Source organism: Struthio camelus, chromosome 30 (assembly GCF_040807025.1).
Source record: "Struthio camelus isolate bStrCam1 chromosome 30, bStrCam1.hap1, whole genome shotgun sequence".
NCBI lineage: Eukaryota > Metazoa > Chordata > Aves > Struthioniformes > Struthionidae > Struthio > Struthio camelus.
In genome coordinates, this window is record NC_090971.1 from 991,527 (window position 1) to 1,016,102 (window position 24,576).

At 49.6% G+C, this 24,576-nt stretch overlaps 1 long non-coding RNA gene and 1 other non-coding gene across 2 annotated transcripts in view; both read left to right on the top strand.

The window, feature by feature from the left end:
- The first annotated feature begins 3,690 nt into the window (after window positions 1-3,690).
- LOC138062907 (uncharacterized) overlaps window positions 3,691-24,576 on the top strand; it is a 105,855-nt gene continuing 84,969 nt past the window's right edge. The window contains exons 1-2 of the long non-coding RNA XR_011136616.1: window positions 3,691-3,780; window positions 14,168-14,243. This is a non-coding gene — a long non-coding RNA (uncharacterized lncRNA). The remainder of the gene's footprint in view (window positions 3,781-14,167; window positions 14,244-24,576) is intronic.
- Window positions 10,602-10,675, top strand: TRNAR-UCU (transfer RNA arginine (anticodon UCU)). The gene has a single exon. It is a non-coding gene; the product is annotated as a tRNA-Arg (tRNA).

Below are 24,576 nucleotides of genomic sequence, written 5' to 3' on the forward strand. Positions count from 1 at the left end.
GTGCTGCCATCAGCGCTGGTATGGTCTTCCTCTTGCTCTTTCCCTTCTCAGGGACCTGCTGGACGCCTTCTTAATCCCTTTTTAGCAGAGGGGTACCTGTAGGCAGCTGTACAATTTGCATGCGTGTTGCTCCCCTGTCAGTTTGCTTTCTTGGCACTTGGGGCACATGGAGTTCTCCTGAGACTGTGCCGCAGTGCACAGTCCACAGAGATTAAGCAGACACATTCAGTTCATGTGGAGGGAGGAGAAACTTCTTCTGGTGTTCCTTTTACTGTAATGGCCACACTCAAAGCTGGCTGTCAGGCCTGGGGAGATGCTGAGCTGTGGGTGCTCCCCAAGGAAACAGCAGCTAGGCACCTCTCCCAGTTTCCCAGTAACAGGATGGGATGAGCCATATGGCTTTGCCCCAGCCTGCCCCTCTGGTCCTCCCCTCCTCACTGAGGAGCACCTCTCAGTCTGAGGTCTAACTCTCATAGCAGCATCAAATAGCTTGTGTTGGTCTGGAGATCATCTGGTCCAACTCCATCCAAAGCAGGCCCAATTTGTCTTCCTCACCTGCTTTTAACTACACTACTGACCCAGCTAGATACAGAGGATGCTGACTCTGATGTGAGGAAGCACTGCTGCTACTGGAGGTAGGTTGACTCAGCTGATAACTGGTTCTTCCATCCCACAAGTGCTTTCTCTCTATCATCTTGTGAAAGCCCTGGTAGAAGCCACCCTGTGAGCCCTTTCAGCAGGATGGAGCTACCCTGCCTTATCATTGATCTCCAGAGGTCCCTTCCAACCTTGGCCATTCTGTGATTCTGTGATTCTGTGATCAGATGACATGAGCTGTTGGAGGACTGAGGACTGGACCCAAAGGAAGGGAGCATGGGAGAAAGGTGGGAATAGGAAGGGGGAAACAGGGCATTAGAATAACTGAATAGGAAGGAACTACAAGGAAGAGACAAGGCTCAGGATGAAGACACGGCCAGAGAAGTTTGAAAGGAAATATGGGGATTTGCCTGAGTCCCCATGAACTGTGGCTGCACAGTGGTGTTCATCCATGGTGGGATCCCTGTGCATCAGCCCTCTTTGGGTGTGATGCAGGGTCAAAAAGTTGCCCCAACAGGATAACAGGAGCACTCTGTAGGGACAGGAGCTCCATTCAGTACAAAGCTTTCAATAAACATAGTCGGTCTTTAGCAGCGCTAGGTGCAATTCACCTGAAGCAGAGTCACACCAGCAATTCAGGTGTGATCTTTTGGGTGCCTCCTGATTTCCTCTTCTCTCTTCCTGAGGCTGTCCATGGATTTTCCTTGGAGCCAGGAAAGAGCTGAGCAGCTGATGTAAACTGTAAATGTGGCCCTGTACTGTCTACTTCTTCATACAGTGTATAGTTCAACTGTGAAACTCCTTGCTGCAGTAGCTATCAAAAGCTTACCCAAGTAATTGGAAAACCTAATGGTAGAAAAACCCATCCCAGAGTGAAAAACACTAAAATGCAACTTCTAACTTGGGAGGTCCCTAAAAAGCAGTATGTGGGTGTGTTTGACAGAGAAATAGCACTCTATACTTGCTGAGATTTATACCCTTCTTTCAGCAGCTACTGACAGAAGTAGGCCTGGGCTGGATGGGCCTTGCTCTGACTCAGTGCAGCCAGCCTTATATTTGGCCATACTGAAGAAAACTGGTTTAGTTTTTCGGTCTATAGAGTGACCTACCTAGTGATCCTTCCTCTCCGTTATCTCCCACCCTCTAGCCTTCATGCCCTCTGTAAGCCTCAACTACATTTTTACATTTGAATAATTGATAGAATTGTTAAAATCTAAAATTAACTATTGTGAAATGTTGATAGAATTAATTATTGAACTGAGGATATTCTTTTTATAATTACAATTTATTTTATTTTTACCCAGTTTTAATGCATTCTAGCTTCATGATGAACTTTTCTGTATTTTCAGATTAAAAGCCTTACTTGCTACAGATATGTAACCTTGCACAGTGTAATTCAGATGCACTTCCCACATGAGTGCCTCCTTGTGAGGAACGCATGCATGTGAGTGGAGAGCTAAAGGACCGTGGCAGAGAACAAGGCTGTTATGGGCAAGGATGAAATGTAGCTGGGATGAGCAGACTATATGAGAGAAAGAGGAGAAAAAGCTGAAGTTAATTACCTTTAGAACCAAACTCACAATCCAATAAAAATTATCCCAAGTTAGTTAGAGATAATATAGTTAATTTGCATGAGGTAGGTGCGATACAGACTGGCTTGTGACTGGGTATCCTATTCAACCTCCTAAAATACTGGCATCATAAGCTTTCCTCTTAGCTGCTTAGTGTCCCAGGAACTAGTGAAACTTGAATGCTCCTGACATCTTGTTGGCTAGCTTTTTTATAACTCCTGGACGTGGTTGATCTATGTGCTGATGAAAAGCTGTTTGGCTTTCAAAGCATCTTCAACACCCTGGGAATGTTTGCTTGCTCTTTGCTTGCTCTAGGAGAAAAAGAAATATATTACTCCATCTTCACCATCCTGGTTTAAGTGCACTGTGCAGAGCAAGAATACTTACACTTTTCTGGTTACTTTTAACAATTTTCCGTTTGTAATTTCTACTGGACCAAGCCTTCTATTGCAATTATCTCATTCTATCTGGATAGAGATGCATAGATATACCTACTTCATTTCCCTATAGGCATCTTAAAGACATGCCCCTGCTCCTTAACCAGAGCAGATCCCACTAAGCCAGTTCTGGGAAAGGATAAAGGGATTCTTCTGAGAGGAGGAAGTGTGAGACCCCCAGAATCCTAGTTGTAGAGGTGGAGGGACTGTTTGCAGACAGTTTGGTGAGCTGTAATGCTAAGAGGGACAAGTGCTGCAAAGGTCGGACAGGTCAGGCTTGATCCTTTCTGCTCAGATGGAGCTCGGTTAGGCCAGGTAATAGCCCAGATCTGCAGAGTCAGCTTGGTCCTGCTATCTGAATAAACCATGTTAGAGATTCCCCCTTTTATCTGCCCTTTGTGTTATATGTTTCTTAATTTGTATTCTTTCCTCAAGTAAAATGGAAATAATTCAGGAAATCAGTCAGGAAATATAAATTAAAGCAAAAACCCAGCTCATGGCAACAGCAGAAGGTGTCACTTCTGATGTATTTTGCTTCTTGTTTGTTGTGCATCTGCACTGCAAACCACTTCAGGCAGAGATAATCATTTGTTTTACTGAAAGCCATAAAATAACTCTGCTACTTCAATAGCAACGACTGACTCCTGCCTGCAGTGTAAGAGCTGCTCCTCTCTTTCACAGCGCTCTGGGAGCAGGGACAGCCCCCTCGCAGCAGTGATTCCAGAACTGAGGACTTTCCACGTCGTTTTTTGCCTGTTTTTGCTGTGTTGCTTTTCCCTTCCAGTGGAGAAAAAAAACAGGCACAAGTGAGTAAATCCCCCTCTGCAGGGTATTTGCTAGCTGAGATCCCTCTGTGGGAGCCACAGGAGCTGATGCACGCTCTCCCCTAAGCCTGGAGGGGTGAGACGGCTGCTCCCTACCCCCTCTTCCTCCCACTTTGCTGTCCTGTCCTCGCCTTCTCTTTATGCTTTTCCCTGCTACTGGAGAGCCCCAGCCACCGCCTCCATCCCCATGGAAACCCCGTCCCCGCTGGGCCTCCCAGGGACATCCGCCTCTGCGGAAAGGGCAGGCCGAGAGGGGACAAAGGCAGAGCGGGGAAACCGGGGAAAGTGGGCAGGAGGGGGCGAGCCGGAGAAAACGGACAAATCCAGGGAGAAAATGCGAAGGCAAACCAGGTGAGGAGTGCGGGGTGGGGAGCAGATCGGTTACCAAGGAGTGAAAGTTGAAGCAAGAAGGAAGTGGATGCGGGCCACAGATTTGGGGAGGGCCGGGGACGTCTCTGTAAGGCAGGCACCACAGCTGAGGAGCACCAGGGCTTTGTGGGTGCCCTGAACTGCAAGAAAGCAGCCAGGAGAGACTTCTCGCTGAGTTACAGCCTTCACAGCAAGCAGAGGAGCCCTCTACTTTCTGGAGCAGAGCAAGGCCTGCACCGATATGCTAGGGAAATTGCAGCTGGGACTGGCACAGGAGACTTCTGAACTGGCTGAAAGATTGTCCCAAGCCTGTGTGGTGGTGGTGGTGGGGGGTGCCCTGATGCAGCAAGAAAATACCACGTTGCTGGAAAGAAAGCAGAGACAAAGGCAAGACCTGGGAGCAGCAGAGATGATGGCAATTCCTGGAGCACTGGCACAGAGGTGAATACTTTACAAGGCTGAGAGATAAGTGTAAGTGATAGAATGTGGCTTACTGGGCAAATCCTGTGATTAGTTTTTAAACAGAAAAGACAAAATCTGAAACACTGAGCTTAAAAAGAGCCTGGGATGCAGCAGGAACTTGGCAGAGCTTGAGCAAGCGGCTGGCATAGAGCTGCCTGCTCTGGCACTCAGACATGCTCAGTCACCACCACGCGCTGCTCTCAAAGAGGCCAGGAGTAACTAGCGGCCCGTTGAGAAATCAGGCAGTTTGCTATCTGCAGCTGTACTGTCCCAATACAGCCAGGTATCCATGGTAAACTAAGGCGCGATATTCTTACCACAATACCAGGAGCATAGCACAGAGGGAGGATGAGAGTTTTGCTGCTAAGTCATTTAGGGGTAAAATACTGCTTTTTAGTGAAAATAACATGATAGAATTAAGCGGATCTACTTTCCTTGGAAGAAAGGAGAGGTCCCAGCTTCCAGGACCAGCCATCTCCCTGCTATAATCTGCCCTGAATATATGCATCATAAATGTCTCTGTCCCACCAGAGACATAATCTCCACTAAAAGCCTTTTGGGTATCACAGTATTAGTAGCATGCAGAGCTTGCTAATACCAGTTCCCTGCAAAGAATAAAGAACAGGGATTGTTTTTTCCTGCTTCAAATCAAAGTATTGTTGCTATAGACTGGGGGCAGAGGTCATTTCAGAAATATCATCTTGCTGATGAAGTTTGCATAAGAAATTTGGGTATGTGTCTATATTCATACATGTGTGCATGAAAGATGGCATTTCTTGATGGGTAACAGTGAGATTGCATCTAATCTAGTTTCTAGCAGACTCTCAATTTGAGTGTTTCTAAAGGACACTCTGCCATGGTGTCTGCTATTTTGGAAGCCCCGTAATATATCTGTTGTGAAGGTCAAGGAGACACTTGTTAAACAGTGCTAGGATCACAGCATATTCCCTGCGTAAGCATTTGCCCAGGTAGTATGCTGTTACTGTCGCTAATGACATAATATTAAGTTTTGCAGGGTCCTTGAAGAGAGGTGAAAGGGATGGTCATATCCTTGGATTTGGTAGAGATTTTCAGGCCTGAGATCTGGAAGGTCCCATCTCCTCTGCTCACAGAGGTGTGGTACCACCAACTGAGCAGTATCAAGCCACTGGAAGAAACTCCTTCTGCCTAATATCTGTCTTGATCTTTGTCTGCTGATATGGCTTAAGCAAGTTCAACGGCTAATGAGCTCTGCACAGGCTGTTTTGCTGCTTTCCAGGTGGCTTCATTTCCAAGTACAGTATTGGCTCCATTTCCAGTGATGAGAGCTGAAATTAAATTCTTTGCATGGGTTGAGTCAGTTATGTCAAGCCAGTAAGGAAGGGGTTTGAATCAGAGTAGATACCACTGTCATTAGCTGTCCTTGGAGAGCTAGGTGGTGTGGCCCATTGTAATGTGGAGCAGAGCTGATCCTTGGCCATCCCAGGTGCTACTGCAGTCACAGCTGAAGCTACACCATTTCAGCTGTGCAAAATAAACAGCAGAGTCTTTCCTCTGCCTTGCCCTTGGCTTGTTTCATGTCTTGGACACCCAGCCTGGGATGTCTCTCTTTCCTGCAAGCATTTTAGGCGATCCCAGTCTATGAGGGACTGGAGGTCATCCCCTCAGCCTCTCCTTGTATATACCCAAGCTGAGTGCTCCTTTGGTTTAAAGCTTTCCCTGGCTTCTCTTTGCTGACCTCATGTTTAACATTCCCCATCTAGGACAAACTGCTGTGGGCTGGTGACATGACAAGGCAGATATGCACTGTCCATGGCTGATACAATTGATCCTGAGACATAAATACCCAAGTAATACACCTAATTATCTGCAGCTATTTTGATCTGCTCCATCAGAAAGGCAGACAGAAGGGTGACCAGAAAGCCACAACTTTATAATCAGTGCTCCATAGGCAAAGGGTACTGGATATGTGTTTTTTGCTAGGATCTCCCTTTTCTGTCCCTGTCTTGACAGCTTTCATTCTGTGTTTATGTTCTCCTTCCCCTATGTGGCATTAGTCTCTCAGTCCTGAAATGATACTCACAACAGCAGCAGCAAAAATAACAATACTGCGTAGGTATCTTTGCTTGTGCCCACCTCACATGGGCCAGTGTCACTCCTAATTTTCCCCTTTGAGGAGGATCCAACCTGCTCCCCAGACATATCTACTTCTTTGGGTCCTGCTGCTCAGATGCTTACTTTTAACCACCTCTACTGGTTATTGTTTCAGCTTCCTGACAGGAGCTGGTCATGCCCTCTCATTTCATCTGTCTTATGTGGGATATGAAAATAACTCCTGTTGGAATTAACTCTTACAAAATGAAAATCAAACAGCTGTATATAGAACAGTCATACAAGGCTACAGCAGAGCTACTTTAAAAGCATATACACTTTAATTTAACCAAGGCTGGTGGAAAATCTATCATTTGTGTTACTGAGTTGTGCCCACGCCCAACAAGCTTCAGTACAGCCATGAATGGCAGCCTATGGCACTAAAGTCCAAGAGCTCCCCAAATTCTTCTCATTCTGAAGTTCACAGGTGAGATGTGTATTCTGTTTCCTGATAGTTAACATGTAATTTATGAATATCTGTTAGATGAGCCCAGTCATAATCTTGCACACAAAGCAAGGCTCAGAAAGGGATTGAGGAATTTGAAGCCCCATGTGATGTAGTGGTCAAATCAAGTGCAAGGTACCTGGCTGCATTTTGGGTGCATTGGGGCACTTCTGGCACTTCAGGCACAGGAAGACCAGAGTAATAAAGAGAGGATTAAAGGTTTAGGGAGAAAACAGGAAATTACCAATTGTAAGGACCTGGGGAAAATCCCTCCCTACCACAGCTTGAAAGCCCACAGCTTCTACAGCTTTACTCTTACCTTAAGAAACTGGCCTGTCCCAAAAGCAGATCATGGGGGTGGAAGGATGATGTCCCTTGTCCAGCCTGCATTTGGGCCTTGCATAGCTAGAGTGTTATTTTACATAATATCTCCGAAAACCCTTTTAAATTTTGTGTGAACTGAGTTTAAACTGGTTATGTGGTGACTCTTGGATAGTTTTGGACACCATAATACATTAGCACAATTCTAACTCTGATATTAGCCTCTGGATTTTTTTGGCTGTTTCTTTAATTATGCAAAGAGATTTTGAATCACTCAGCACTGACATGGCTGTCCTGGAGCAAATTGACGTGAGGCTGTACAGCCATCCTGCTGCTTAAGTCTTTAACTTCCAAAAGGCCTTTCCCAGCTGTTTATAATGTAGTATATTATCTTGGGAGAAAATGGGACCAGAGCAAGGAAAACCAAACTGAAACAAGAGGGAGGCATGTGCCAACCACATAGATTTGGAATTTGGGTTCACCTTCAGCTCCTGCTTGTCCATACTGCATCCTTGCCCATGGCTCATGCTCTTTCCATCTGGAACAAATTGTATCCTGGAAGATAACTGAGGATGAACTAGGGGCTGATTCACACTTTCCTTGTGCAGGGCATGTGAGGTGTTAATCTGTCTGTCCACAAGCATGGTAGATGGCCTGCACCTCTTTCACTCCTGTAACACTTTTATGTGCCAGTGATGCTCACATTATAAACGCCTCCCTCTCTTTGTCTACACAGGGTCATTGCTCTGGTCTCAAAACAAACTGCCCCAGTTATTAAATTGCACTGTCATGTCCTCCCACAGGAAGAGGTCTATTGGCATCCCCTAGCGCCCAAAAATAATCTACCTGCATCTACACAGGTCACTCCAGTCTCTGCCCTTGGCAACTGGTTGGAGGGCTTCTTTTCCAGTTACCAGCCTTATTTTTTCTGATTTCAGCATTTCAGCATCACTATTATGACACACTCCTTCCCCTCTGCTTTCCATATTTGTCACATATGAGAATAACAAAGGGATGTGCAGCACCTCAGGGAAGTCTGGCCAAATGAGAGAAGGTATGAAGATGAACAGTAAATGGCTATGAGGATTTGCAAATTGCATGTTGCTTCCTACCAGTCTGCAGAGAGCGTTTAGTCCCCACATCCTGACATGCCCCAAACACTTGGAGGACAGATAGTATGGACATGTCGACAGGGGTTATCCTGCAGGGCCTCCTAAGCTAATGCCTGGCTGGAGTGGGTTTGGCTCAGAGACTCACGACTGAGGTCTCCTCTCTGGGCAGTTAAGCAGCTGCACCCATTTGCAGGAGATAGCCTTTGATGCTGAGCTTGTAGGTACACAAGATGCAGCGCAGAGCTGTGTGTTGTCAGTTTAAACTGCTGTGCTTCATTGCACAGCAAAGATATATCTCCTTGGGGAAGGATGTGTCCCATTGCTCTCTGTAAAGTCCCAATTTGTTTCCTCAGGAATACAGAGGGCTCCGGAGGAGGTGTATTTCTCTAGCCATGTCCTACTGTCAGCAGAGTGGTGTGCTGGGACAAGGATGGGAAGGAAGGAGCTGGTAGAACTGCCAGCAGTACTGCTCCCCAGGGTGGGCTCTCTGGGGGGAGCAGCCTGTTGCACATCTGTTTTACAGCAACAGGTGCTTCTCCCAGTACTTTCTCCATGGGAAATGTATAGCTTTCATCAGAACCTACTCAAACTCCCCATTAGTCATTCCTGCTAATGAGGGAAATAGGGCTGATTGGAGCATGCTATGATCAGGGGCAGATGTTGCATGCCGATAGATTATTAAGCTTTAGGCATGCGTACTATTGGGCTGTATATTACCCAACATGTGAAAGCTTGCATGGTTGGAAGAGAAAGGCAGATGGCAGAGTTACAACAAGGCCCAGACCAGCTTGACTCGGGACAGATGTGAGTGTTTTTGAACCTCAAGCCCTGTCTGATTCCTGGGATGTGGATGCACATAAAGCTATATTCATTCTTATGAGGGTTGTACAATTTAATATTTTATGTCCAAATTTTCTCCACTCTACCAAAACTGATAATTAATTTGAAATAGGCACTGCTTTTGAGCTGCAGCTTCCCCAAACCATATTAAAAGGGTTGGCATCTTCATTTCCCATGAGGAATGCAACTGCTGCAGCCAGGGCTGTGTCAGATTTGTTTCTCCCTTCTTGTTATATCAGTGCTTTGTAGTTTTGTCTAAGATTGGTTATGTTACATTTTTTAAGGTCAGTCTTCATTCACTCTGTAGACAGGTGTTTTCTAGACTTCCAGTTTTCTCAAGGTACTGGTCGTGATACAGCACCATACTAGCACTATAGCTCATTCACAGGATAATTTATTTCAAGGATTATCAATTTATTAGGTATCTCTTGTAGCAGGAGAGGACTTCTGGTAGAAACAGAGCCCCTGCCTTCGTTCCTACCACTTGTAGCAGGATTTTAGACTCCTCCAAGGAAAATCAGAATAAAGAAGAAAAACTACTGATTCTACCTTCACATCAGCCCCACCGACGTTCTGCATTTTCCCAGTTGCCCTTTTGTCCACTGAATAATGGCCCCAAAGCATCAGTAAAGGGGAAACCAAGTGGTTTGTTTTTGCCTTGGATGAGCTGAGGTTGTCAGCACTGTGCATGCCTCTTTTCTGTAGCACCTTGTGACTTCTCAACCCAATTTCTCCCTAATTAAGAGCATGTTTGGGAGTAAATGATACTCTAGAGACCTTGCAGATTAGAAATGCAAAATGTGGTTTGTCACAGCAAAGAATCATGTGCAGAATTTGATTAATTGCTTAATAACTCAGAGGATATAATAGGATATTTCCCGTTATTTTGATGATTTATAGATTTCTAGTATTTTTTCCAGTATTTTTGCTTAGAGTTAAAATTAAAGCCTTGATAGACAGTTCTCTTAAAACAAAACATTATGACTGCTTTTTCTTTTATGTCTCTGCTAAAAACATAGGGTGCTGCATCTTTTCTCATGACAAACTGAGCCTTCCTCATCATTGACAGAGTTCATCATTGTACGCTAAATCCTCTTTCACCTTTCTCTCTCTTGGCTTTTGCACCGAGGATGCTGTGATGATGCTGTGGGAAATGCAGTAATTAACTCTACTCCAGGATTTAGCTCTGTCCTCGATTGAGCTAGCGATGCTGTAGAAAGCTTGCCAGAGATACAGATGATAATCCTACATCCAGGTTTTTGCTGCATCCCTGCTGCTGAGGGAGATATGGATCATACCCAGAATTATTGCCTATCCCTGTGAAAGAAAGGGATGCTGAGAGAAGTCGATTTGCAGGGAGATGGATCTTGGCACCAGGTTTTCACACTGCCTCAGTGCTATGCAGCAAGAGCAAGATACCAAGACCCCCCTGCAGTGATGCAGGGGGGCATAGGATTTTTCAGTTCTGGTGCTGATGCTGTACTCATGGTGAGGTCTCTGTGGCGCAATGGACGAGCGCGCTGGACTTCTAATCCAGAGGTTCCGGGTTCGAGTCCCGGCAGAGATGATCTCCAGGCAGGTGTCTCTTTTCTTTTATGTGCATTCCTTATATAGATCCCAATCTATTACATTTATAACACCCTAGAGGGTTTGAGAAGAAAGATAATGACGTTTCATGACACCTTCTTTGCTGCTGACTCTCAAAACAGTTGTGTACTCCCCTTTTGAGGTATATTTCTTTCATCATATTCCCCTTCCCCCATTCCTTTGGTATCTCCTGAAAGCTTTGCTATTTTAACCCCATTTGTTCTCCAAACACTGCTCATGATTCCCTCCTCTGATACCTTCTTGAGAATAATATTGTGCTTTTCAATAGAATCAGGTGGGCAGCCTTTTGTTGGTATTTCTTTTGATAAATATGGTCATTTCTTTTATGTGCATGACTAACAACTATAGATCTACATTCTGAATTCCCACCTTATACAAATTCTTTGCAAATACTCTGATTTTTCTTGTGTGGAAGATGCATATTTGCTGGAAACTCCCTGCACCATCCCCATGGCGGTTCATCTTTCTTAGTAGCAAAGCAACCTTTTTATTTCTTTCACGGATGACTTAAGTTAATGGTATGTAACTTCCTATGTGATCTCACTGCTAGCAGTAGCAAGAATGGAAAGAAGGAAGCTGAACGCTAGTGCAGCTGGAGTTGATAGAACAGGTTTTAATGGGGGCTGCTATGGGATTTTACAGTTTACTACAGTAGTTGGTTGTGGTGGACAAGTGCTGAAGGTTGAAGGAGGGATGCTGGACCTGGATGCTTCATATCCTCTTCAGAGAGTAGATCCGAAATGGCTGTTGGAGATGTATGATCTACACTCAGCTCTGGAGGTTCAGATACGCTGCTAGGACCAATGAAGCTCAGGAGTAAATATAGAAGGTTTCCTTAAAGCTCCTTGGATCAGCCAGGCACATTTAGAGCTGGGTCACTGTAGGAACCGCTGGTTTCTTTCTCTGAGCCTCTAGTGTCACTCTGCTGGCTCTCAGCATCCTGGAGACATTCTGCCTTCTTTGTTCATGGACTCACTTCACCTTACTTTAGATGCCCAAGTGTAAGTGAGCTGAGCTGATTGTTCCCAGATCCTGCTCTATTCGCTGTGGAGAAATGGGGGGTAACTTTAGCAGCTGCAGGCAGAATCTTTAGGAGAAGATGAGTATCCATGCTTTGCTGACTGCGTCAGTTTGATCTCCACTAATCACTACAAAGCCAGGGACCAGCTCTGAGATACATAGTGCAAATTAATCCTACCCATTCTCCCTGCCTCTTTGATGTATCTCAGTCCACTCCCACCTGCAGTCTCCCCATATCTGCATTCTCTACATGTCCATTCTGGTACAAACCTACATGACCTTGATTTTTACACAAATTCATGAAGCCCAGAAGAGTATCTTCCTTGGTACATTACAAAGGAAATCTGTGGGGGGAATGCTCTCCTGAAACAAGTGAAGAAGAGGGAAGGTCTTCATTTAGAGAATGCAGATAGAAGACATTCCCTTCTGAGTAGTGGATGGTACCACTGAATGTCATAATAAAGATGAAGGAGATCCTATGAAGCCCCTGGGCCTAGCTCTGTGCAGTGAAAGGCAGAGATGGAGGGAGGCATTTGTGGGCCGCTCATTGAAGGAAAATAAACCTAAACAGGTTTCTGCACAAAAGGAAACGATAACTGGTTACATGTTCCACCACAGCAAGGAGACAAAGCATATACAGGAAACCTGTTTGTCTCATGCCCTTGCCTTTCTGCTGAGCCTGTGAGTGGTGGAATATAGTTCAGATCCCTGTGCAAAGGAGGGCATTCAAAGTGCTACTGGCATATCATGTGGTTTTATCCTCTCTCATTCAGCCTAGTCTGACATAAACTAGTCTTTGGGCCATTGGCTTATCACTGCATCAGCAGTTTTGTTTGAGTTTTTATCATGTTTTGGATTGACTCCACTATTTATAGGCCAGAGTTTGGCAGGGTGGGAAAGGATTATCTAATACACCTGGTATTCATCGAGAAGGAAACAGAAATACAGCACAGAGAGCAGTGAGCTCTGGAAACATCTCTGTAACTCAGGATGATACTATCAGAAGAGGTCTATTCCTGCATGTCAAGAGAATGAAGTAGCTGCTGTTCTTTAAGCAGTGCATGGAAATTAGGATGATGCAAAACCTTTCCTCCTCAGGTGCAAGTCAAAGTTGCTTCTTTATCCTTTTCTTCTGAAATCTTGACTATTTCTCTTCTTAACATACGGATATGTATGGTTAATATAACATGCAGTTAATATATGGTTATATATATGATGAAGTCAGAAGGAACAATTCCACAACTGTCCTTTCTTCTGACTGCTTCCCAAAACTTATTTTGATCCCCAATGACAGCAGCTGTCATTACAAACACTCCCCAGACTATCCTTTCTCATGGCTCACGTTCTCTCCCAGGCTGGGGTAGTGCTGTTTCTTCATGTGGTTCAAGTGCCACAACTTTTACCATTCTCGTACGGGAATGGCTTTAATCCATTGCCAGTGGACTGAGGATGGGTGCAGAGATTTGTGTTGTAGCCTAGACCAGGCCACCATGAGTATGCGCCAATGTGATCTAGCTCTTTCACTCAGTCCCAGTCATATCCATTGGCAGCATGAAGACTTCCAAGCTGTACTAACTTGGTCTTGCATAGGGCAGCAAATACCTTGGGAATTGAAGTGTTTGTGCAGCCTCCTTTAAGGACCAATGGCTTTCAGAGCGCTTCATGAAACCATTCTCTAAGCTACATCTACTTCCTCACCTCACTACATTCAAAACTCTTCTCTTTTACAGTTACTTCCCAACTTGTAACAGTCCCAGACAGATTAACTGGGAAGGGCAAAGAGCACTGTCCTTTCCCATGAGTCCTTTGTATCTTGGCATGTACCTCTATCAAGCTTGTGCTGTACTGATGAATCCAGATTTCTTGAACCTGAAGAAAACCACATCTAATATATGATGTTCCTCTTCCTTTCCTCTCCCAGAACTCCTTTTATCTATATTATAGCCCAGTCAATACAGTATTGCCCTTGCAAGTAATAGGTGGCATGTTCTGTGTAGAGTGAAGTATTGATGACTGTGGCATAGTGATGTCAGGTGGAGGAATGCAGGCCTGACATGATAGCAGAGGGCTTGAAAGTGAGGACATGGGATGTGATATGGAGGAGTACATAGAATGATAAGAGAGGGGACACTGGAGACCCAGGGCTATAAACAGCTCATGCATGGCCTTTTAAAAAAAGCAGCCATGGGAGCAGAGCAAAATCAGCTTTACAGGAACAAAGAGAACAAATAGCAAGTATTCAACACGTGAAATGCACCATCTATAGTACATTCAAATGTAATATGGAGTTGCAGAACACTGAAAAAAGCATGTCAGCTACAATGTAAAAATGACCCCGAGTGGATTCTAGAATGAGGAGAAAGAAACCACTGGCATCAGCATTACCTTCACCATCACTTTCACTGTCTCCATTTTACCTCATCTGGCAAAGAACTCAGGTGCTGAAATGTCTTGCTGTACCCAAGACTGAAGCCATCATCTGTAGGACCCAGAGGGCCAATGGAAGGGTGAGTGCTCCACTGGAGAAAATGGGAAGGTAACAGTAAGTGAATGTCACAGACCTGCCACTTTGTGTACTGGTCCATGTTGTACATGGGTCCACTTTGATTTTGAATGTAGGTTAGCATGCCTAATGGTTAGCCTTTGCCAAACACAGGTGGGAGTCCCGGTCAGGGAGCAGGGAGACCAGTGGCTCCCTGCGGGATGGGGAGCTGGGTGGTGAGTGTGATAACAAGGCCGGGGTGGCAGAGGCCTGGCCGTTCAGGGCCCCATCCCACCGTACGTAGCAAGGCGAGCAGGGTAGGCCCAGGGGTGGTAGTTCAGATCGTCAGACAAGTCTGTAGTGATGAGGTAGAGCTGAGGTCAAGCCAAGAAGCCTCTCTGTGGGTCAGGGACCAAGGCTGGATCAGCAGAGTGAAAAACCTCCAGGCAGCCAATGCTCCGAGAGGGGCGATGTTCTCAGGGCTCTTACAGTAACATGCCAACTTGGGTGCAAGAACACCTGGGGGGACTGTGACCAAACCTTGCTGAAGACAAGGTAAATGACATTCCCCGATCTTCCCTTGTCTGCAGATAAAGGCCCTTCAACACTGAAAGCAATCAGTCAGGTTGGTTAGGCATCACTTACCCTGAATGGGACCCGAAAGCAGCAACCAGCGCCACAGGCAGAGCACGTGAATGGGGCACAGCCCGTGTCCTGCTGTTACATGCCCATGCAGATGTCTCAGAGCTGCACTTTAAAAGACTTAGAGATAAGTTGTTGTGGGGTGAGAGGGCAACTGGAGAATAGCAACGGGATGGGTACTAAAGGCTTGCTGCTGGATTTCTCTGCCTGAGATAACGCCCAGTAGGTACCCATGGCAGTTTGGAAGCAGAACCATCTCTGCAATGCTGCTTCCAAACTCGGGAAAGTGGGAGAAAGAGGCAGGACACAAAAGTGCTCTGGGACCGTGGTGTCGTTTACAGGGAACATAACCCAAAAGCTATGCCCAGTACTCCGAGCAGCCCCAGTCCTCCCTGGCTACTCACTCAGGCAAGTCTAGCAACACAGGGCATTTCAGCAGGGCCTTTCCCAGACAGATGTGGGCTCCCTCTGCCCACGCTCCCAGTCAGGCCGACGTCAGCCAGCTGCAGCCCAGAGCAGTGCAGCCAGGTCAGCACAGTGCGGGGCCAAGCAGATAATGTGCAGGCTTTCTGCAGGCCTGAAGAGCTTGAGCTCAGCGTTGCACCGGAACAGTTACGTGGCCTCTGTTCTGGAGCTGGCTTGCCTCTGCCCCTGTGCAGCCTGGGCAGGGAGACCTGGTGCCTGGGAGTGAGAACCATCCAGGTGTGCTCTTACCCTGGGCAGAGGCTGCCACACATGGAGGGCGCAAAAGAGGGGTAAGTAGGGCCATCCCCAGCCCATCGTCAGCTATACCCTCTGCCTATCGAGCTCTGCTGCTCCCCCATATAATAATCAGATCTTTCGGGATTGCAGTGGACTTCCAGTCAGCATGTAAAGGGAGAGCTGGGAGGGCTGTGAGCTGAGGAACAGGAGAGCAAGGCCCTACAGCTGCCCCAGCTGTGGCCAATGAAGTGCCCTGGGGTGAGCTAGCAGAGACCCCCTCCAGTCCCAGGTTTGGATGCCTGTCATGCCCCTGACACAGCTCTGACTTGATGGGCTGGAACCCAGCACCTGCTCCTGGGCCTGCCATGGGACTGTGAGATTGAGGGGCGGACAGTCCCAGGCAGCTTGCCAGCCTTCCAATTCCTGTTGCTAGGATTGTACCTTCCTCCCTTTCAAGTTCATGCTGAGTCCTCTCCAGCGCTGATCCCTCTGAATGGCAGCCCTGCCCTGCAGCACCTAATCTGCTCCCGCTCCGCACCGTGGTGTCATCCAGAAGTGTGCTGAGGTGGAGCTCTGTCCCATTTTCCAGGCCCCTGAAAAATAAGTTAGAGAGCTAAAGACGTGTCAACCCATGGGCCCCAGCTGCGCCCCTGGAGCCAATGTCAGTCTCTGAGAAAAAGCAGAGGGGTGGCCAGGATCTCCTCTGCGGGGCGGCAGGGGTGCGGCTGCCGCTCCCTGGAGGCTCTGTGTGGAGCTGCGGCGGGGGTGCAGCTGGGGCCGGCCGACAGGGCCTGGCCAATGGCGGGGCAGCTCAGAGATGCCTGGCCAATGGCGGGGCAGCTCCACCGGGGACCAGGCCCTTGGCAGGGCAGTTCAGAGAGGGCCTGGGCCGATGGTGGAGCAGCCAAAAGAGGGCTGGGGCTGATGGCGGGGCAGCTTGAAGAGGGCGTGGGCCGATGGCAGGGCAGCTGCGCCAGGGGCCAGGATTATGTGGGGTAGCTGAAACAAAGAGGAGGCCTGGTAGCGAGGCAGCTCCAACAGGGCCTGGGCTGATGGCTGGGTAGCTCAAAGAGGGACTACACTGATGGCGGGGCAGCTCACAGAGGGTGTGGGCCTGGCTAACACCAAGGCCTGCTGGGCTGCTGAGAGGGCAGCTGAAAGAGGGCCCAGGCTGATGGTGTGGCAGAGCAACCAGTGCGTGTGCCGATGGGGCATGCGAAAGAGGGCCTGGGCCGATGGCGGGGCAGCCCAACCAGGGTCTGAGTGTAGCTGGGAAGCTGAAACTGGAGCTGAGCTTGTGCAGGCTCAGCTCCAAGCGGGACTTGGCCTTTGGCCTTTCCATTCGGGCTCAGCTTTTAGCCATGTAGCTTGGACTCAGCGTTTGGCGGGGCAGTTCAAACAGAGTTGTGCCTGTTTGCCTGGCAGCTGTTAGGACGGCTGCAAGCACGGTTCAGGATGCTGCTGTGGCCAATATTTGCTGTCAGTGCTCTCGGTTTTCTTGGCAAGTCCGGACTCTGCTCTCAGTTCTACTTGGAGCTTCTTCTGGGTCCTTCATATCCGGGCTCCTGGTGGGAAAGTGTGACTCTGGACTGGAGTGGTACAAGCATAGTTTGGGTTAGGAGCAGCAGATGGAGACTCCACAACCTCTTGGGGCAACCTATTCCAGTGCTCGACACCCTCACAGAGCAGCAGAGAGAGACATAGCAGCTGTCGCTGCATTTAGCATAGAGGGTGCAGTTGCAGACAAGGAAGGGCTGGTTGGAGACATGAAGGCTGGGGGCAACCTTGGCTGCAGTGATCATGAGATGATGGAGTTTATGATCCTGTGAGGAGGGAGTAAGGCAAAAAGGGGGCTCACTACCCTGGACTTCAGGAGAGCTAACTTTGGCCTCTTCAGGGACCTGCTTGGAAGAATCCCATGGGATAGGGCCCTAGAAGGGAGAGGAGTCCAAGAGAGCTGGTTAATATTCAAGGATAACTTCCTCCAGGCTCCAGAAAGGTGGATAGCCCTAGGAGTGGAAGCAGGGACACATAACCTGGGAGGGATATCAGGATGTTGTCCAAGCATGCAGGGATGGGGCTAGAAGGCCAAGGCCCATCTGGAGTTTAATTTGGCGAGGGACGTCAAGGACAAGAAGAGGCACTTTTTAAATACATTGAAAACAAAAGTAAGACTAGGGAAAATGTGGGCCCGCCGCTGAATGGGGCAGGGGTCCTGGTGACAAAGGACACAAAAAAAGGCAGAGATACTGAATGCCACCTTTGCTTCTGTCTTTACTGCTAAGACCAGCCCTCAGGAATCCCAGACCCTGGGGACCAGGGAGAAAGTCTGGAGAAAGGAAGACTTTCCCTTGGTGGAGAAGGATCAGGTTAAGGATCACTTAAGCAAACTGGGCATCCACAGGTCCATGGGCCGTGGTGGGATGTACCCACGAGTGCTGAGGGAGCTGGCAGATGCCGTTGCTAGGCCACTCTCCACCATCTTGGAAAGGTCCTGGTGATCGGGGGAGGTGTCTGGGGACTGGAAGAAAGCCAATGTCACTCCAGTCTTCAAAAAGGGCAAGAAGGAGGAGCCAGGGAACTACAGGCCAGTCAGCCTCGCCTCGATCCCTGGAGAGGTGATGGAGCAGCTCATCCTGCATACCAATTGCAGGCACCTGAAGGACAAGAAGGTGATCAGGAGTAGTCAGCATGGATTTGCAAAGGGGAAAGACCTGTTTGCGGCGATCTGATCAATGTGTATAAGTATCTGAAGGGGGAGTGTCAAGAGGATGGGGCCAGCCTCTTCTCCGTGGTGCCCAGCAACAGGACAAGAGGCAATGGGCAGGAACTGAACCACAGGAAGTTCCATCTGAACCTGAGAAAAAACTTCTTCACTGTGAGGGTGACAGAGCATTGGAACAGGTTGCCCAGAGAGGTGGTGGAGTCTCCTTTGCTGGAGATATTGAAAAGCCGTCTGGATGTGATCCTGGGCAATATGCTCTAGGTGACCCTGCTTGAGCAGGGAGGTTGGACGAGATGATCTCCAGAGGTCCCTTCCAACCTAAACGATTCTGTGATTCTGTGATTCTGTAAATCATGCTTAACCAACCTGATAGCCTTCTAATGATGGATTGACTGGCTGGGTAGATGAGGGGAGAGCAGTGGCTGTTGTCTACCCTGACTTCAGAAAAGCTTTTGACACTGTCTCTGGTAAGATGCTCATAGGCAAGCTGCGGAAGTATGGGTTAGGTGAGTGGTGAGCCTGGAGAAGAGAAGATTGGGTGGTGGGGTGGGGAGAGGGGGGAATCATATAAATGAGTATAAGTGTCTGAAGGGGGGGTGTCAAGAGGATGGAGCCAGACTCTTTCCAGTGGGGTTCTCGTCCAATGATAGGACGAGAGGCAATGGGCGCAAAAGGAAACACAAGAAATTCCATCTGAACATGAGGAAAAAATTCTTTACTGTGAGGGTGTCGAGCACTGGAACAGGTTGCCCAGAGAGGCTGTGGAGTCTCCGTCCTTGGAGATATTCAAAAGCTGTCTGGACACAATCCTGGGCACATGCTTTAGGTGACCCTGCATGAGCAGGGGGGTTGGATTACATGATGTCCAGAGATCCCTTCCAACCTCATCTGTGTGATTCTGTGAGGGGCCCAGCGTTTCTGGTCGGGCCTGGGAAGGGCTGCATGGAGATGGTGCAATGCTGTTCTCAGTACACTGCAGGGCACACTCTGTTGTGGTAGGGGTTGTTGCTGCCAGTGCCTGGGGCTGCAGAGATTGCCTGGTGTCTCTTCCTTGGGCGGGGGTCAGCAGTGGCCTCTCCTGTGGGAGAGGAGTTCTGGTCGAAGGCCTGAGCCAGCAGGTGAAGGAGGCTCAAGGAGACGTGAGCAACTCATGCACCATTAGGGAAGAAGAGGGTGCTATGTCCCGGGCCTTTGGAGAAAATGCAGAGAGGAGCCGGAGCCACACAAAGCGTAGAAGGAAGGCGAGCTGGCGAGTATGGTCAAAGGGGTAGTGGAGGGTAGCTGTAAAGGTGTCGAAGGTTGGAAGCTTGTGACTCGTAGCAGGAGATGGGCTCCACGTGGAGGTTCAGCAAAGGTTTGTCCTGCCTTGGTGCTGGGGAGGTCAAACAGGCTCCGACAGGGGATGCCTCAAGAGCCAGCTGAGCCCAAACCCTGTGTCCACACAGAGGAGAAAAAGGTCGGAGATAGTTACAGAAGGCTCCCTTCTTGGAGGCCTGGAAGCCTCTGTGTGCTGCCCTGGCTTGGTATCTTCAGGAGGTCGGTGGCTTGCCAGTGGCTTAGATCCGGGATGTTGCAGGGGCACTGCCAAGGCTTGTCCGACCCTTGGATTATTACCCTTGCTGCTCTTCCATGTGGGCACCAACGATATTACTAGGGGTAACTTGAAGCACATGAAGAGTGACTATGGATCTGTGGGGGTGAGGGTGAAAGGCACGGGGGTCCAGGTGTTCTCCTCAGTCTTTCCAGTGAGGTGGAAAGGCTTGAGCAGAAGTGAACTCATCCAGCGGGTCAACAGCTGGCTGCAGGGCTGGTGTTGCAGGCAGAGCTTTGGCTTCTGTGAGCACTGGGGTGGCTTTCAGGAGTGAGGGCACAAAGGGTAGAGCTGATGTATGTGAGGGTGAGCATGAGAAGGGAGGTGCTCACACTGCTCTGTGAAAGCAGCCAGGACTTGTGGCCACCTCAAATGCCTGTGCACTAATGCACTCAGCCTGAGGCAGAAGCAAGAGGCAAGAGAAGTCCGTCACAGCTGCAGAGCTCAGTGGGATTGCGGAGACTTGGTGGGAGAGCTGTCATGACTGCAGTGCTGCAGTGTCAGGATACAGGCTGTTTAGGAAAAGTGGGTTGGGAAGGCGAGGAGGAGGGGCTGTGCTCTTTGCGCAAAGGAGCGTTTTGTGGGACTGGAGCTTTGTCTTGGGCCAGTTGAGAAAGGAGCAGGTAAAGACTGGAGAAGAGTCCGGCAGAAGTGATGTTGTAGAAGGTATGTGCTACGGTCTTGCTGGTCAAGGAGCAGAGGCAGAGGAAGCCTTCTTCAGGCATCTGGAGGAAGGCTCTGGGGAGCTGTGGACGCCTGGGCTCTCTGCTGGCAGTAAGGTCTGCAGGGTAATGCAGAGTCCCCAGATGTGTGGGTTGCCTTTGGGCAGGAAGAGTGTACAGGGTAGAGTTTTGCCCTGGATACCCAGTTTGCCTGCGGACTGGAGGGCTCATGGGGTGGAGCAGGGCCTTCTAGATGCACAGGGAACTTGTGAACAGTACAGCCTATGGGGTAGAGCAGGGCTTCCTGGTGGGAACGTGGTCTGTGGAGTAAAGCAAGTTCCCTCAGACACCTGGGTGCCCTGCTGGCACGAAGGTGACTGCAGGAAGAGCAGGGCATCCTGGATGCCTGGGTTCCCTTGGGACAGGAAGGCTGATGGAGTGGAGCAGGTGTTCCCGGATGGCTGGGTTCTATCACCCAGAAGTCCCTGCCACAGAGCAGAGCAGGGTGTCACTGAGGGCACTGCACTGTGCCACTGGACCAAGCTGGGAGAGGAGGGGGTGTTTCCTGGTGGACGTGTGTTGTTCCCCTGTGAGGAGCCCAGGGGTGTGTGTGTGTGTGTGTGTGTGTGTGTGTGTGTGTGTGTTCCACCCCAAAGCTGATCTCTGAGAGAGCTCCTTTCCTCTGCTTGCTCCTTAGCCCTGGGAGGGAAGGGGCATGTGGCAGGCTGGAGCAGTTTCCTGCTGGCCCCGTCTCTTTCCCTTGGGCTGCGCTGAGCAGGGTTTGAGATGGGCCTCCCGGATCCTTTCCCTTCCCTTCCCTTCCCTTCCCTTCCCTTCCCTTCCCTTCCCTTCCCTTCCCTTCCCGGCCTGCGGACACCAGCCACTGGCAGAACAGAAAGGCCTGGCAGTGCTGCACCGTGTGGCTGCAGGGGCATGACTGTGGCTTGCTTTCCTCAGGGTTTCCTAAAACCAGCTGAGCAGCTGTGTTGGGTTAGACAGTCCCGTAGAGTTAAGGTGAGGCAGACTTCACACCCATCACGGAGAGATCCGCACTAGTTGGAGGACGTGGTTTATTCACCAGTATTCCTCGTACAGGTGGCTGATCAGCATGGTACAGCTACGGAGCAAAAAGCACTGTTCAGTGTTAGGCAGAGGGAGGCGGCAGAGAACTACTGTGGGCCTCGTTCAGGCCAGGTATTCTGGGGCCTGCTGCTGATGGCATTGCAATGGTCTCTACCATCCGTGTGCCCCCTGAAAATCCTATTCCGGTGCCCAAGAGCTCTCCCTTGGATGTCAGGGCTATCTGACCCCAGGCAAGACTCCAGATCGCACTGCTATCCCCCAAGAAAGGCCAGGAAAAGTCCCTCTTCTCCCCACGGGGTGGGGAAGGGCACTGCTGGAGGGGGAGGCATTGGCCATAGCAGGAGAGATTTACCCGTGGGATGGCTCCCCTTCGCCATCACTGTCTGCACATGTCCTTCCCGTCTGTGTCCTCTTGACTTTCTCCACAAGACGGGTGACTCCAGCACGCAAGGTCTGCAGAGTCCGCGGGGAAATGCTCCTGTTGTGGCAGGACAAAGTCACATTTTGGCTGAGACCTCCTGCCTCTCTCCTTGCCCAGCCCCTGCACACACAGGCTCCCCCATGCGGACCCACAAGCCCTTCAGCTTGGGAGGGGGGGTTAGGCATTTGCTTGGGGCTGCAGACTGCTGCCTAGCATCAGGGCCTAACGCAGGCCGTTCCCATGTGCTGCCATAGCTAACCCCAGGGTGCAGCGAGAGGGATGCGTGTCCTGCAGCCGAGTCACAGCCGCTCATCTGCCCCAGGCCAGGGCTGGAGCTGGCTTTAACTGACCTTCTTGCGGGGACCTCGTTGTCCTCTGTGGGATGGTTTCCTCCAGCCTTTTCCTGTTGCTCCATTTTCCGAGGAGTGGAAGATTTCTGTGAAGAACAGGAGACCTTCTTACAACAGTGCTGCTCAGTAGTCTCAGGAAAATGCTCTGTCAGCTACTGTCTACTTTGCTCACTCTTGCTTTTTCTTTCCACTTCACCCACCCCCCCAAAGCAAGCACAAGCTTGGTGGCTACTTTTACTTCTCTGCTGGGCTTCTCTGCGCTTGTGCAAGGATGCACCTCTGCCGAGGGCTGAAGTCTTCCTTCTCTATCGGGGAGAACGCTGATGGCTTCCTCTGTGGGCAACTGAAACAGTGGGAAAGACTGGTTCTGGTTTTGTTCTTGGTCAGCGCGCTTAGGAGTGAATCCCAACAGTTCAGTTAACAAACCACCCTTACAAAGGTACATGACAAATCGTGTGAGCGACCCTGCCAATAGAGGTGGAATAAATAAAAGGATGCCCGGCAGCTGTGCCTCAGCAGGAAGCCTGGGCGCAGCTGGCTCAGACCACTAGACTGTGGGAGCCCGTGTTCAGAGTCAAGTGCAGGCGGAGGCTGCCTGAGGTGCAGCGAGGGGTGGTCAGGGCATACCCTCCTGCCAGCAGATTGTTAGTCTTGCCCTTTGGGCCTTGGTGACCCCACCCCTGTGTTCTAAGCACTTAGACTAAGGTGCTCCTTTCAAAGTGAGCTCCACGTAACGTGGTTTTGGGGTATGATGAACACGCATTAAGGGATATGCAACGCGCCACTATCAGTGGAGTTCTGCTTTCCTACCAGTCCAAACCGCACAAGTAATTAGGTGAATCTGTCTCACGTACCTGTTGTTCTTCCTCAATACTCCCACATTTAGGGCACACGTATAGGACTCTTGCTCGAGTGGTGACTGCCTGCTTGCCGCTCTCGCCCTGCATGCTGCTCCCTTGGATTGCTGGAAGACGACTGAAAATATACAACAGCGTCAAGAACATCAGAAAGCAGCCTCCTTCTCTGGGAGTGCTTGTAGACCAAGCACTTCCTCAGCAACCACTAGTTCATTGCGATCAAAAGGCAATGAGGAGAAGGGCCTAATCTTCTGCAACAAAGCACATGCACAGCTACCCGAGCACAGCAGCACCCTGACCCGCTCCTCCAAGAGGCTCACCTGAGAGACTTCTTCTTCCTTTTGACTCTCTGCCCTTTGTCTTCCTTGGCTTCGGCCCCAGCAATCTTGGGCAGGGAAAGCTGGTCTCGGCTAAGGGGGCGGCTGGCAGGAGCGCTGCCTGTGAGGAGGAGACGAGAAAGCCTTTCAGAACAGCATTGCTGGGAGGTGCGTAGCCGGACTGCTGTGCAGCTAGATCTGCTCAGGCCTGTGATCTCACTCTGCAATGCAGTGCCTCTGCGTGCCTTGGAGCCCTGTTTTGCGGGAGCTCTTGGCCCTTCCTGGCCCCGGGAGCTTGCCCAACTCCGACTTTCTAGCGTGCAGCAACATTCTCCGTGGTCCGAGGTTTGTATTGCTTTGCCTTGTCCTTCTTCAAGACAAGGGGCTCAGTGAGAGGTGGCAATGACCTCACTGCATGTCTTTGCGGGGAACAATTTCACCTCAAGGAATGTGTTTCCTGGAGCTCTCTGAACGGGTCTTGTAGATTCGTTTTCTCGTTCGCTCCTTTGCTCCATGGGCACATGCATGCCACAGGCATTGCTTTGGAGCTGTTTATGAGCAATTCACAGGGAATGGCTTGCCAGGGGAGGCGACATTGAGGCACAGGTTAGGAGCCTTCTTTCCCTTGGCTCTGGGTGATTTTTATTGTGACATGGAAGCAGGCCGCTTCTGTGAGATGTGTCCTCCCCTTGGTCACGGACGTCTCAAGGCAGAGTTTGTTCCTCGGGGCAGTGGGGGGAAGGGCCCCAGTTTGTGCTCCCACCTGCAGAGAGAGGCTCGCCAAGTGAAAGACCTGTGTGTAATATGTGCTGGGCGGCAGGAAAAGGCTCAGATCTCTGCTGAGAAGGAGCAGGCTCTGGCATTACCTTTGCTGGTGCTCCTCTTGTTGCTGTTGCCTCCCACTTGTTCCCCTTCTGCAGCCTCTGGATAATGTCCTGTGGCAGAGGCTGATTTTTCTGGAGGAACTGCAGTCTTGACCCTGGAAACAAGAAAGGCACAAGAACGAGG